The sequence below is a fragment of the Xenopus laevis genome, chromosome 9_10S (assembly GCF_017654675.1).
Source record: "Xenopus laevis strain J_2021 chromosome 9_10S, Xenopus_laevis_v10.1, whole genome shotgun sequence".
NCBI lineage: Eukaryota > Metazoa > Chordata > Amphibia > Anura > Pipidae > Xenopus > Xenopus laevis.
The window spans coordinates 38203773-38217462 of record NC_054388.1 but is presented as its reverse complement, the minus strand read 5'-3'; the positions used below and the strand labels follow the sequence as shown (position 1 = coordinate 38217462).

General features: G+C 41.4%; 1 protein-coding gene across 1 annotated transcript in view; it reads right to left on the bottom strand.

Moving 5' to 3' along the window:
* The window catches only part of mmp24.S (matrix metallopeptidase 24 S homeolog), a 72315-nt gene that overhangs the window by 41135 nt on the left and 17490 nt on the right, over positions 1–13690 (bottom strand). The window lies entirely within an intron of this gene.

The following is a 13690-nucleotide window of genomic DNA, read 5'->3' as shown; positions in this document are numbered from 1 at the left end:
ATATTACCTATACTGGCATCTTCTATCGATGCAAGAAGATGAATGGAGGGAAAAAAATAGTCAATTCTCGAATGGGAGTTATGGACCGCAGAATAAAAGGTGTAGTCTCTAGTGTCAGGGTATAGATATCTGTAAACATCCTTTAACAAAAGATGATCACAGAGATTGTGTAGTGGTTTAATACGTCTCAAGGTGTGAATGAGAGATGTACCGGATTTATCCATATATGGATCATACACTGTGTTCATGTCGCCACCAAGAATTACATTCGAAGCCCCCCAGGAGTCCAACCGCTGAAGCAATTCTGCAAAAAAAGATTGGTTGTCATTATTTGGAGCGTATACATTCACAAGGGTGTAAACAGTCCCCTGAATATCTAAATCCATAATCAGATATCTACCAAGTTTGTCCTTATACATTTTCCCCCTCGTACAATTTAAAGAAGCATTTATCACAATGGCCACCCCTCTGGATTTTGATGAATAAGAGGCAACTTGTAATGAACCGATCCACCTATCTTTCAGGCTAACTGTGTCTTGTTTACGCCAGTGCGTTTCTTGAAGAAATGCTATATGTACCTTCTCTCTCTTAAGATGATCCATTATCTTACGTCTTTTGATAGGAGTATTTAAACCTCCAACATTCCATGAGATCAGTTTTATACTCTCAAGATTTTTATCTGAGGTAGGGGTTAGATTATCTCTCCTAGCTGCCATAGAGTCTACCCTATACCCTTCAGAAAGAAAACGAATAAATTGATACTAATAGAACGCCCATCCTGGCTGTCCCAGCGAGCAGACCAGGATCCGGGACCTAGGAAGGGCTGGAGGAGATATATTGTGTGCATAAGTACTTTAATTTCCGAATTCCAAAATAAAACAGAAAAAATGTAATAACAAAAATATTTACATGACTCAGAATAAAGCGACAGTGTAAGTAGCTGTCGCCAACATACCACACCCGTGGTCTTGCTATGTACTAAAATAGTATGTTCAAAATAGCAGAAATGACAAGGATAAAAATTAAGCTTTCCACCTTGCCATCCAGGTTTCGAGACAATCTCAGTTGTCTTCTCTCTTAGCCCGTAAATGTTAAACCCAACCGGCTAAATATGCAAACCATAGCAAGGTAAAAAAATAAAAAATCAACTACTTAGGGAAAACCCATCGTGCCTGCGAATTTAAGAAACAACAAGTACAGTGAGACTAATAACCAAGGTGTCCCATAGGTAACAAGAAAAGTAAATAACTTATCACAGACTATAGCACAATCATTGTATCCAAGGATCCACTTGTCCTCTTGGAGAAGGTAGTCAGGGAAGGACACCGTAGTCGAAGATCCCACACAACTGAAAAACCATGAGTTCAGGAAAAAGTGTAAAATTACGGAAGACTGGATTAACAAGGAGTGTATCCATATTGGAAGAAAGGAGTTAAGTCCAGATTGTAATATAGCCAGTCAAAAAAAGAGGATTAGTCAAAGTTCGGATGGCCGCAGTGGGCAGAGGTGAAAAGCCAACAGTAGCTTAGCAGCTATTTGGGAGGTGAGTAGTACAGTTGTTCGAAAGAAAGTCATCCGTCGGCGGTAGGAGGAGGAGCACTGATGTATTCCCGTGCTTTTTCCGGATCTTCAAAGAAGAATGGTTTTCCATCAAGTTTGTTGAAAACTTTCAGTTTGGCTGGATATAGCAAAGAAAATTTGTGTCCAGAGGAGTAAAGGGACTTACATATAGGCGAGAATTCTCGCCGCTTTGCTGAAACTGAGGCTGAATAGTCCTGAAAAAGAGAGATTCTGTGTCCATCGAACTGCAGATCCTTTATTTTCCGGTATGCCTCAAGGATTTTGCTTTTATCGGCAAAATTAAGGATGCGAAGAATAACTTGTCGCGGTCTGGTTGCCCCCTCTTTCAAAGGTGGGCCGATTCTGTGAAACCGCTCAATTTGGAACGGAGGTGGTGAAAGGGGTAGATGAAGCTCACGGGGCAACCAGTCATGTAATAAATCTTCGAGATCCTTGCCCTTCACGGATTCTGGGATTCCGATAAGTCTTAAGTTGTTGCGTCTACTTCGATTTTCGAGATCCTCTACTTTGTCAGCCAAAATGATGATTTCCTTTTGTTGAGTATCAATGGTATTTTGAGCCTTGTCCAGGTCATCCTCCAAAGTTGATATACGTTCCTCCGCCTCCGTCAGTCGTTGAGAGTGAAGTGTCACTTGCTGCAAAACCTCAGTCAGAGATTCCTTTATCGGGGCAAGTTTTTGGTCGAGCAGGGGACCGAGGATATGCACCAGATCGTCTGCGGAAGAGTGATAATCCGCCTGAGAATGTTGCGAATCAGATTCCACCTCCATTTGCTCAGTAGATTTTTTGTTATCTTTTGGCTTGGTTCTATTTGGCCGTTGAGGTTTAGTCGAAGGTTGGCCGAGGTACTTATCCATGACCCTATAGAGTTTGAAGCAGAAGCACCGACCAAAATGTCCTGCCCTCCTCTCAAGGTAGAAATGAGTAGTGTAAAATATCGGTGGCGTGACACAGTTCACTCGTAGGGCAAGACCACGGGTGTGTGGTCATTAGGTAATCACATGTAGAGTCCAAGGATGTACGTTAAAGATTCAGTGCCAAGCCTTTATGAAATAAACAGAGTTAGCAGCTGGACGAACAGCAGATAATGCGGGCCGTACTGCCTGTACTTTGTCCCCACGGTTAGAAAAACGCTGAATAGCAATGTCTGCGCTATATGGGGGGATCTTGCTTATGAACAGCGGAGCAGGGTAGGTTGCGGCATCAGTAAGGCCTAAATATGTTGCCTCCCCTAGGTCTGGTGGCCCAGCCTGCACCATAGGTGGAGGCCTACGATTGTGTCGGGGGTCTGCCACTGGATTAGTGTAGAGGGTGCCAGTGGCTGAAATGCTGATGAGAGCCCCAGCGACTGCCCGTGAGCAGGGAAAAACACAGAGCCCGGGGAAGAGCTACACCGGCTCAAAGATGGCGCCGCCACGAGGTCTGCCTTCGGTGACTGCGCACCGTATCGTGGATCGCAACCTCCCAAGGGGCCGCCGGAACAGAACACCCTCCGTCCCTCCGCTAAAACTCACAGTTAGGAGAGCGCAGGACAGCTCTTCTGCTAATGTAACCAGACGCGACTGCTTCGTCTGCTGTGTTGCGCAAGTATGGCGCTCAGGCTGCTGCATGTGCTGTTGTAGCAGCGGGGCTTCCAGGGACGCAAGGTGAGGGGGAGCTGGGTTGGTAGCAGGTTTCCTCTTTTCCCCTCAGGTTATCCTCTATGTCCAGCAGCCAAGAGTCCAGATTTGCCAAAGAACATCAATGCTGAGCAAAAATTGGACGCCACGGAGTGAGGAGCTCTTGTTAAAAAGCGGCCATCTCTTGGGCCCGCCCCCCGGAAGCCTGATCTGTTCTTTTACTACTTTATTTGATCTGAATGGTAAGACTTTGATCTGAATGGTTAGTGGTGGATCGGGAGATGGGAAAGTCCGATCGTACGTTGATTCGTACGATCGGATCTTTGCGTCTATGGCCAGCTTATGGCTGAAGCAGGGGCGTAACTACAGCAGTTGCATGGGGCCCAGGAGGAATAGAGGCCCCATGAGGCCCTAATTCATATACAATTTTAATAAATATTGGTAAAACCGGTCAACCTTTAGACATTTTGGGGGCCTGTGAATTAATTTGCTGTGGGGCCAAGCAGAGCTGGGCCAGATTCGACAGGCGCCCTAGGCAACTTTGCCGGGCCAGCACCGGCTGAGCGTGCATATGCGCGAACGGAAAGTTCTGTGTGCATGCGCGAGTTGAAGCCAGCACGCATCGCCGTGCGCACATGCGCAGAAGTTTGAATCGCTGTGTGCGCATGTGTAGAAGTTCAAATTTACGGGGAAAGATGTGACCGGACATGGGGTAGGCGACAGAGCAGGTACGTGTCTGGCGCCTCCCCAGCTTTGCGCCCTAGGCACGTGCCTACTCTGCCTACCCCTTGGCCCAGCCCTGGGGCCAAGTAATATCTAGTTATGACACAGTACTGAAGTTAGTACTGCTGAACTGTTAATGCGGTCTACAATTTGCAAGGCCAGCACCACTTTAACACTTGTATTGTGTGCTTGGAGTTACCTTGCTGTGTAAAAACCAGCAAATGAAGAATATTAAAAAATGTAAGTATAAAACATAAAGGGAAGTAGAAGCCAAAGACAGAAAAGGAGAAATGATAGAATATTATATGGAAAAAGGCAAAATGGAGAAAATGGATAAGAGTAAGGAGAACCAAGACAGTAAACTGTGAATAAAGAAAGGAGGAAACTGAGTGTCTTCTATATCTAAGTACAGGTGTGGGATCTGTTATCCAGAAGCCAATAATCCAGAAAAATCAGAATTACGGAAAAGCCATTTCCCATAGACTCCATTATAAAAAAATAATCAAAATTTTTAAAAAATATTTATTTTTTCTCTGTAATAATAAAACAGTACATTGTACTTGATTCCAACTAAGATATAATTAATCCTTATTGGAGGCAAAATCATCCAATTGGGTTTATTTAATGTTTACAGGATATTCTATCAGATTTAAGATATTAAGATCCAAATTATGGAAAGATCCCAAGCATTCTTGATAACAGGTCACGTACCTGTACTCTTGGACCACTAAAAAGGCTAGGCAGCTAGGAACTCCAAACTTGCTCTTCTGGAGTTAGACAGCCCTACTTTATATTAACAATGGACTCCCAATATACTATTTTCAGCTTAGCCCTACGACTAATTAGGATACACATATATTTTGGTACTTAGGTATATCTGCCTGCCTAATAGTTGAATGATATTATTTTTTCCTTACCATTAAATGATTGCAGAGAGCAGCACTAGATCGCCTTGCATATCTGTTGAGCTAATTAATCCCTTCAGAGCAGGAGCATTATCCTCTTTCAAAATGCTAATAAAACATTAATTGAAGTGACAAATCATTTAAACGTGAGCTCTCAGAGTCAAATTGGTGGGTCAAAATAGTGTCATTATAGCAATAGCGCCGGATGAGTTTTCTGAATGTACAATTGTATCTTGTAGCCAATATTTAACATTCAATATGCACCACATATTGTAACCGGGTTGTATCAGTGTATTACCACCCTCAAGGGCAATGTATACATTTCTTAAAGGAGAAGGAAATCTACGGAGGCATTTTATTGCCAATAGATTAGCTGTTTAGGATAGCAGCTGCAGTATTAGCTTGGTGTGACATTTCCTGCCTGAGTCTCTCCCTGCTTACTGATAGCTCTGGGCTCAGATTACAACAGAGAAGGGGGGTGGGGGGGAAGAGGAGCAAACTGAAAGGCAGGAAGTCTGATACAGAGGCCCATGTGTACACAATAAAAGGAAAGAAATGCAGTGTTTCTTTTGACAAAGGACTCACAATGCTCCAGTCCGACCCTACCAGGGTCGGTGATACCTATTTGAAAGCTGGAAAGAGGCAGAAAAGGAATGCACATAATTTAAAAACTATTAAAAAATGAAAACCAATTGAAAGGTTGCATTTTTATAACATAGTAAAGGCTACCACCTCTTTAAATGTATTATGTTGGTTGGGTAAGGATATGGGAGCATTCACTTTTCATAGGGGTGATATGGGTATTGGATAATTGTTTTCCTTTATAAATACAAATGAAAATATTTAATTTGTCTATTATTATATATCCATAGATCCAAAAACTTTCGTGGAAGGTTACAAATTGGCTGATTTCTCTACACCACGTTTCTGATAAACATAAGTCTATGTTGTTGAATGCCAAATGAGTCATTTTCCCGTCTTGCTCTAGGAGCTTTTCTGCTCCACTCCATAATGCCAAATATTCACAGATCCTAGCCTGGCGTACAGCAAAATGCTGTTGAAGAGACCAAATATAGGTTAAGGCATTACTGAATAATTTATCAATGTTAAAATAACATTTTAAACACATTAAAGCAAATCCGGAATAAAATACATATCTGTCTCAAACATGAGATTAAAAGCTAATGTTCCTCTCAAAAGCAATATACACCAAAATGAACCTATGGCAATCAATCAGCTAGCTGCTAGTAAATCAATGAAAACAAAAATGTTGATTTATTGCTTTGCTTGCTGCCCAGGTACTACCCAGTGTGAGTAAATGAGTCCTTATAATGGAACTACTTCTCTGTTATTTACAGTAGGTATAACTGGCATAGATACAGAGATGTTTATCACTCACATTACACCCTGTCCGTGCCTCCCAGCTCTGCCCCAACTTGATACATTTGTGAAACTCCCAAAAACAGGAAAGGTTTTACAGTTCTACAGGGTCTCCAATATCATTTTTATGTTTCATTCAAGACAAGTAATAAATATTATACTTGCAGATAAGTAAGTCAGCTGCCCTGTTTAAAAAAAAAGCAGATGAGCCACACTAAAGAATGATGTCAGCATGACATCATACCTCCTTTTGTTCAACAGGAAAAGAAATAGCAACATAAGGACTGGTGTAAACTCACAATGTCAGAATGAAAGTGTCCCCAGACTAGGGGAAAAGTTTCCAACAAGCAATTACTGGACATTTTTGGTAACATTTTTATAAGGGGACAAGAGCATTATGGGAGGTCACAGGGGAATTGTGCCCAACAAGTCTAAAAACAAAGGAGTCTACTCCAAACCTGAAACTTCAAAACCAACTACAGCAACATCTCAACAAAAATAGAGCAATAAATATAGAATTATGCATTGACCCCATTCATATTTCCATTCAATAAATATAAAGCAAAAAAAAGCAAAAAAAAGTATTATTGGCCCTTTAATAACAGGGTTGATTTTTGTATTTCACATCAGTCTAGTTTATCTTTTATCTGCAAGCTGATGGGGGAAACTATAAAGGCTCTTTGCCATTGAGGATTCCACTTAACCCCTTCCAGCACCCAAAAAAAATGTTACGCTCTTTTGCAGCCTATCACCCTGAAAAAAGGAAAAGACGCCAGCGTTTTTTGGGACTTGGAAAATTTTTTAACTAAAGTCCTATCTACTCTATTGCACTTCGCCTGGTCTGAGGTGGAGAAGGCAAGTCTGTTCAGTAAAATCCGCATCTTAGTGAATTTGGGCAGTTACGTTCCTTCTCCAGAGCGCAAATTTGCTTGCCGATTGAGTGCAAATGAGTGCCAGCGGCAGTCTCTTTTGCTAGCGAAGTTACACATGTGCTCGTTAGTAAATTGGACGAAGTACCGAACTTACGTCACGCTGGCGAATTTCCGCCCTTTAGTAAATTTGCCCCATAGTGTGTTGTAGTTCTTCAATCACTGTACAGCTGCAGGTTACACATCTGTAGTTATATCAACAGATTACAATATCCAAATTCCCGTGTTTTCTGCTTCCTCCGGAACTATTCGTTGTCTCCCTGTAATTATCCCCCCTGCCCAGGTGCTGCAGAGATTCCCAGCATTCCAAGTGTCAGCATACCTCCATGCACAATCACCCCCACAGCGAACTCTGCAGCGCTGGCACAAGTAAGGTGGCAGACTATACCATCTCATTAATGGGGGGGGGTTACATGGATAGAGCAAAATCGCTTCCAACGCAGACATTTTTATCAAAACCAAATGAGTTGATATATTTATTAATATTGTTTTTTGTTTGTGCCGTGGCACATCTCCTCTCCAACAAATTGCCTTCTTACATTGTGCCTAAAATATACCATCTGCTGTGCAATTGCCCTAAAATGATCTACCATAGTCCTGAAAAAAAAACATGGCATCATTAAACCCCCTCATAAACCTCCATGTGGCCAAATACTGGGGTAAAGTGCTAAATGCAGTATGTCAAGCATGAGCAACAATGCTGTATAGTTAGGGGATATGGATTGTGATTGGGGGTGGGAATTTCACATACTGTGTGTCCCAAATGTACCAATAAAGGTGGGGAAATTTAGGAGGGTTGGATTGGTTGATCCCTGCCTCCCAACATTTACAGTACATATAGAATAGAGGGACAAAACGATTTGTCGCACAGAGCGGAGCAAAGGTTTTGACCACACCCATTTTGTGGCCACACCCCCTAATTACCATGTTCATGTTACAAAATTTGGCAGGTTATGATAGTTTGAGCACATTTCTGTGGTTTTTATGTGTTATTACAGTTATGTTAATGAAGGTGAATTGCCCTCCTGAGACCTGCTTATCTTATTAGTTAAAATTGTATCTTTGCTTATCTTAAATTGTTACAAAAGTATCTAAGTGCGCCTGCCACTTATCCTGGGTTCTCTGCCAAAAGCCAATTAAAGGAGAACTAGACCCTAAAGATGAATATGGCTAAAAAAGCCATATTTTATATAATGACCTTATTGCATCAGACTACCAGATAATCACAGCTCTTATTTGGCACCCGCAGGAAAAATTTTCATGCTTGTGTTGCTCCCCAACTGTTTTTACATTTGAGTGTGGCTCCTGGGTAAAATAGGTAGGGGACCCCTGGTCTAAGGGGTCACATGTAGAAATATATACAGAGTAGGAATGTTCTGGGCAAACAAGAATCTATACTAGGGATGCACCGAATACACTATTTTGGATTCGGCCGAACCCCCGCATCCTTCGCGAGAGATTCGTCCGAATACTGAACTGAATCCAAATCCTAATTTGCATATGCAAATTAGGGGTGGGAAGGGGAAAACATTTTTTACTTCCTTATTTTATGACAAAAAGTCACGCGATTTTCCTCCCTGCCCCTAAATTGTATATGCAAATTAGGATTCGGATTCGGTTCGGCCGAATCTGAATCCTGCTGAAAAAGGCCGAATCCTGGCCGAATCCTGAACTGAATCCTAATCTATACCCTCATACTGTACTCTGGTAGCTCACACACATATATTTATATAAATGCAAATATGCAGAGAATTATTTTTATGGTTACACTACTAGGTATCCCTCATTCTATACTGCCTCTAGGGAAAATAAATATTTCATAAAACCTACTTCTGAACTATTTGCTTTTTCCTTTTATTATAGGGCTAGCTGGTAGAAATATATGCGTGTGTATTTATTCAGGCATTCTATACTGTGCAAAGCAACATTTATATAACCCCCTTTATGTAAACCACATACTTTCTTCTTTTTCACATTTAATAGTGTCTGGTGAAACAGCTGAGCATTATCATGAATTGTTAATCAGGCAAGGGATACTTCTCTAGACATTACAGCATGCGGTTGGGACAACCAGCGACTACCTCCTGCCTGCCGTGCAAATCTTGAACCCAGTGGCGTAACTACTGTAGATGATACTGGGCCCCACCCACAGCAAATTAATTTTAGGCCTCCCAACATATTCATTGGTTGTCCTTTTTTACCAATATATGTTGAAATTGCTCTTTATTTGGACCTCATGGGGCCCCCTGTACCTCCTGGGCCCCCCTGCAGCCACGGGGTCTGCTTCCTCTGTAGCTACGCCCCTGCCCCTGTTTTTTGTTCATGTGACCATTGTTATGCCACTGCTCCGCATTTTGGCCTATGTGTGTCTCTCATTTGCATCTTCTATATAAGGTTGCCCAGCGGCAGTGAGGGGTGGCGTTATGATTAAAAAAAAAGCAGGGTTTCGCCACAAAAGGTTGCAGGTAATGACGCATAAGGGACGATGCAGGTCTTATCAGGTGTATAGGAGAAGAGGGCCGACCTAGGAGCAAGAATTGGGGGTTGGCCAGGGGCGAAACAACAGGTGATTACAAATTTACCAGCAAATACATTGCCTTTATATTTGTAATACCGCCCCATCCAGTACATATTACTGTAGATATTACAGAAGCCACCTGATTACCCACAATTACAGTCTCTCCCACTATTGTGTATAACTATAGAGCAGGGGTCCCTCCCCAACCTTTTTTAACTGTGAGCCACATTCAAAAATAAAAAGAGTTGGGGAGCAACACAGGCATGCATAAACTTCCTGGGGTGCCAAATAAGGGCTGTGATTGGCTGGCCCCTATGTGGACTGGAAGACTATTGACGGGAGGCTCTATTTGACAGTACACCTGGCTTTTATGAACCAAAACTTTCCTTCAACACCTGCTTTGAGGACACTGGGAGCAACATCCAAGGGGTTGGTGAGCAACGTGTTGCTCGCAAGCTACTGGTTGGGGATCACTGCTATAGAGGAAGCAGAATCTGCAATTTAAAGGGGAACCATTGCAAAAATTAAAATTTAATATACGCTTCCTCATACTGAAGTAAGAAACTTTATAAATACAATCGATTAAAAATGCTGCATTGTTTCTGAAATAATCAAGTTTATATTCACTATTCCTCTCTCAGCATGTGTATCAGATGTATTAGAGCTCACTCAAATAACTGATTCCAGTACAAACAAAATCTAACAATATAACTGCCTTTTGCACAAATTCTGCATGTAGAGAGACATGATGTCTGGTGATTTTAATAGAGTGAGCTCTAATACATCTTCTAGGCAAAAGGAGCCCCCCTATAAGATATGTTGGATCATTCATCTGACACCCAACTCCCGAATGAAGAGAGAATAAAGAGAAACAGATGCTCAGAGAGGAATAATCAATATAAACTTGATTATTTCAGAAACACTACAGAATTTTTATTTGATTATATTTAGAAAGTTTCTTATTTCATTATGCTGAAGCTTATATTAAATTTTCATTTTCGCGATAGTTCCCCTTTAAGGAGGGACAAGGCAGTATAGGGGAACCATAGCAACACTGACTGACAGTCAGTTTAAATATGCTTATAACAAATGTCTTCTTTCCAAATGTTATAGTTTTTGCTGTGTGCCTCAGTAACTTTTATTTACATTACTGCTCCGTTACACAGACCCACAAACCTACCTAAAATTGTTGGGCTGACCAGGGAGTGTGATGGTGGCCATGACTTGGCTTGTAACAAGGTCAGGGTGTGGCTAAAACACTCGAAAAAAAAGTACTCAGCGGGTAAGGGATGCCACCCATAGAGTTTTAAACAGAGTTAAACAGAACCTTCTGCTAAGTTTTCAACATTCTAAAAATCAGGCAGAAATCAAGCCAACAGTGTCAGATTGATGCAATTACCCACACAAGATGTCATGATTCCCACCACCCAATGTCATCATATCTGCCACTAAATGTCACTGTCCTACCCCTGACATAATCAGCCTCCCCTCCCGCAGCAAAGGTGATAACCCTACACCAGGTTGATACCTCTGGAACTACCAGAATGACTGCTAAAAACACATATTTTTTGTAATTTGATGCCGCACCATCTGTATTCTAGTAGTATGTACTAGAGTATAATGCATCAAGTAGTAGCCTGAGAAATTGTGTTTGTTCATTTATCTTAAACTGGCCTAAATTTGGCCTGACAGTTTGGCCCATTTTGACCTCAATTCCCGACCAAGTGCCAGATCAAGGGGCCATTCTAATATTCCCCAGCAATCTCATCTGAACACAGATATGTGTTTGGAAATATCATCTGCCTTACAATCTATGAGCCTTACTTCATTCTCCCAGAAGCTTGTGCTGCCTGTAACGTCAATACAAAAATTAAAGCGGGTGTGGGAGTGTCACAGAATCCTGACACCATTAGTTCTAAGGTAAAATGACTGTTATTAAATTTTATTCATCCAAATTTATAAATCTGTTTCTCACTCTCGATCCCGGAGTCTAGGAATAATGCCAAGTTCTCGTAAGCAGATAATCGACCATCTGAACTACTTAAGTCAACACGCTTTTATAGGCTGTGTATTACCATCAAAAACATTAACGTCAGCAGCAAAAATACTGTTGGATCCATAAAATAAATAAATAAAATACCATTATGTATTGTCTGAAACGAGTGGTGGAAAAGGCCTATTGCTAGAACCCATAAGGGCAAAGAAACTGTAGGTGCAATACATTGTTTCAGAGGATATAGTTATGTGTGTGTACAGAATTCACCCCCTCCCTGTTTCCTCAGTACACTCAGTAAACTATTTTTGTCCCTGAATGTCCCACCTACCTTATCAAGCAGAGTAGCGCAGTGGAGCTCATGGGTGCCATCTTTGGGAAATTTTAGACATTGATAAATTTGCATATTACTGAAAATTCACCTTGCGAAACAGTGCAAACGTTCTCTAGCTCTGAGGTATTTCACTAGCAAACTGTCTTCTTTGCATTTTAGTAAAAAGGTGATATAGTTGCGAATTGTCACTTTGATGAATTTTCGCCAAATAAACACAATTCGTCCTTTAGTAAATGTACCCCTAGGAGTGAGAGTCGGGCTTAGGGTTGTTAGTAGAGCAGCCAGAAACTCCAAAGAGGAGAGCAGAAAGGGTACCCCGGGTGTCACCCGCCTGGCCTCAAGCAATCCATTCAAGAGATCCACTGTAGAGCACCACTGTGAGTAACCCTCCAAGCTAGGGACTAGTCACCTGTGAGTACTACTGCTGGTTGTAACCAGTCTGTGCCCAATACCGTCAATGGAAGGAACTTGTGAATTATTGTCAAGTGATTATATTCTCTACTATCTGAAGTAACATCACAAATCCAGCAAATAAAAAGTGAATTACATAGACTCACTGGGGTCCACACTAAATGCTTGACATATGCATAGACATCAACTTCTCAGGGTGAGAATCCTAATCCTAATCATTCCTAGTAAGGGTTGCCATCTGTCCTGATTGCATCAGCCTAAACTTCCAGCTTGTCAATAGCAGCAATGATCCAAGAATTAAAACTTGTCACAGGGGGTCACCATCTTGGAAAGTTTCTGCGACACTCACATGATCAGTGGGCTCTGAGCAGCTGTTGAGAAGCTAAGCTTAGGGGTCATCACAAATTTACAAGCAGACAATGAGGTTTGTGTGTAATATAAGCTGATGCTACATGGCTGATTATTAAATTCTGATGCTAATTGCACTGGTTTCTGTGCTGCCATGTAGTAATTATCTGTATTAAATACTAATCAGCATTATATAGTGACATTTATATTCTATGTGTTCTGTATATTGTACACATATTGTCCCTAAATTCAGTAATTGACATCAGCATAGAGCATGTGCAGTGAATCAGCAGAAAAGAAGATGAGGAGCTACTGGGACATCTTTGGAGAGACAGATCTTTACTGTTAAAGGACTGTGGTTGCCTTGGGCTGGTACAGAAGCCCAAAATATAATGTACAACATTTCTAGCTACTTCTTTAGTAAGGCTTTACTTCTCCTTTAAGCACTTCTTGCTGTAATTCCAAGACACTGTTAGGGAGATCAAAAAGATCTTTGCAGATTATTCCCCTTATATATATATATATCTATACATATTAAATTATTAAATCCATCTGAGCAATATAAACCTCCTGGCTGAATCTTACTGAAGATCCAAAAAAAGAAATAAAAGAGGGATAAACCCATTAAGGGGTCCAATTTTACAAAAGATTGGTTTAGTATTACTAATAGTTCACTTGGCTGATGTGCCATTTACCACTTTGAGCTCCCATATACAGTACCTCCTTACATTAACCTGTTCTGCGTTTCTCTATGTCACCCGTGGGTACGAGAATCAGGTAGAACCAGGTGAAGGGTAACGTATTGGAAAGTGTCCATTTTGATAAATATGTGGATTAACGAAAATTCGCCTGGTGAAACAGAGCAAGAGTTCTCTGCTAGTGAACTGTCTTCTTCGCCTTTTAGTAAATAGGCGATAGCGTTGCTAATTGTCATTTTGGCACCTTGAAG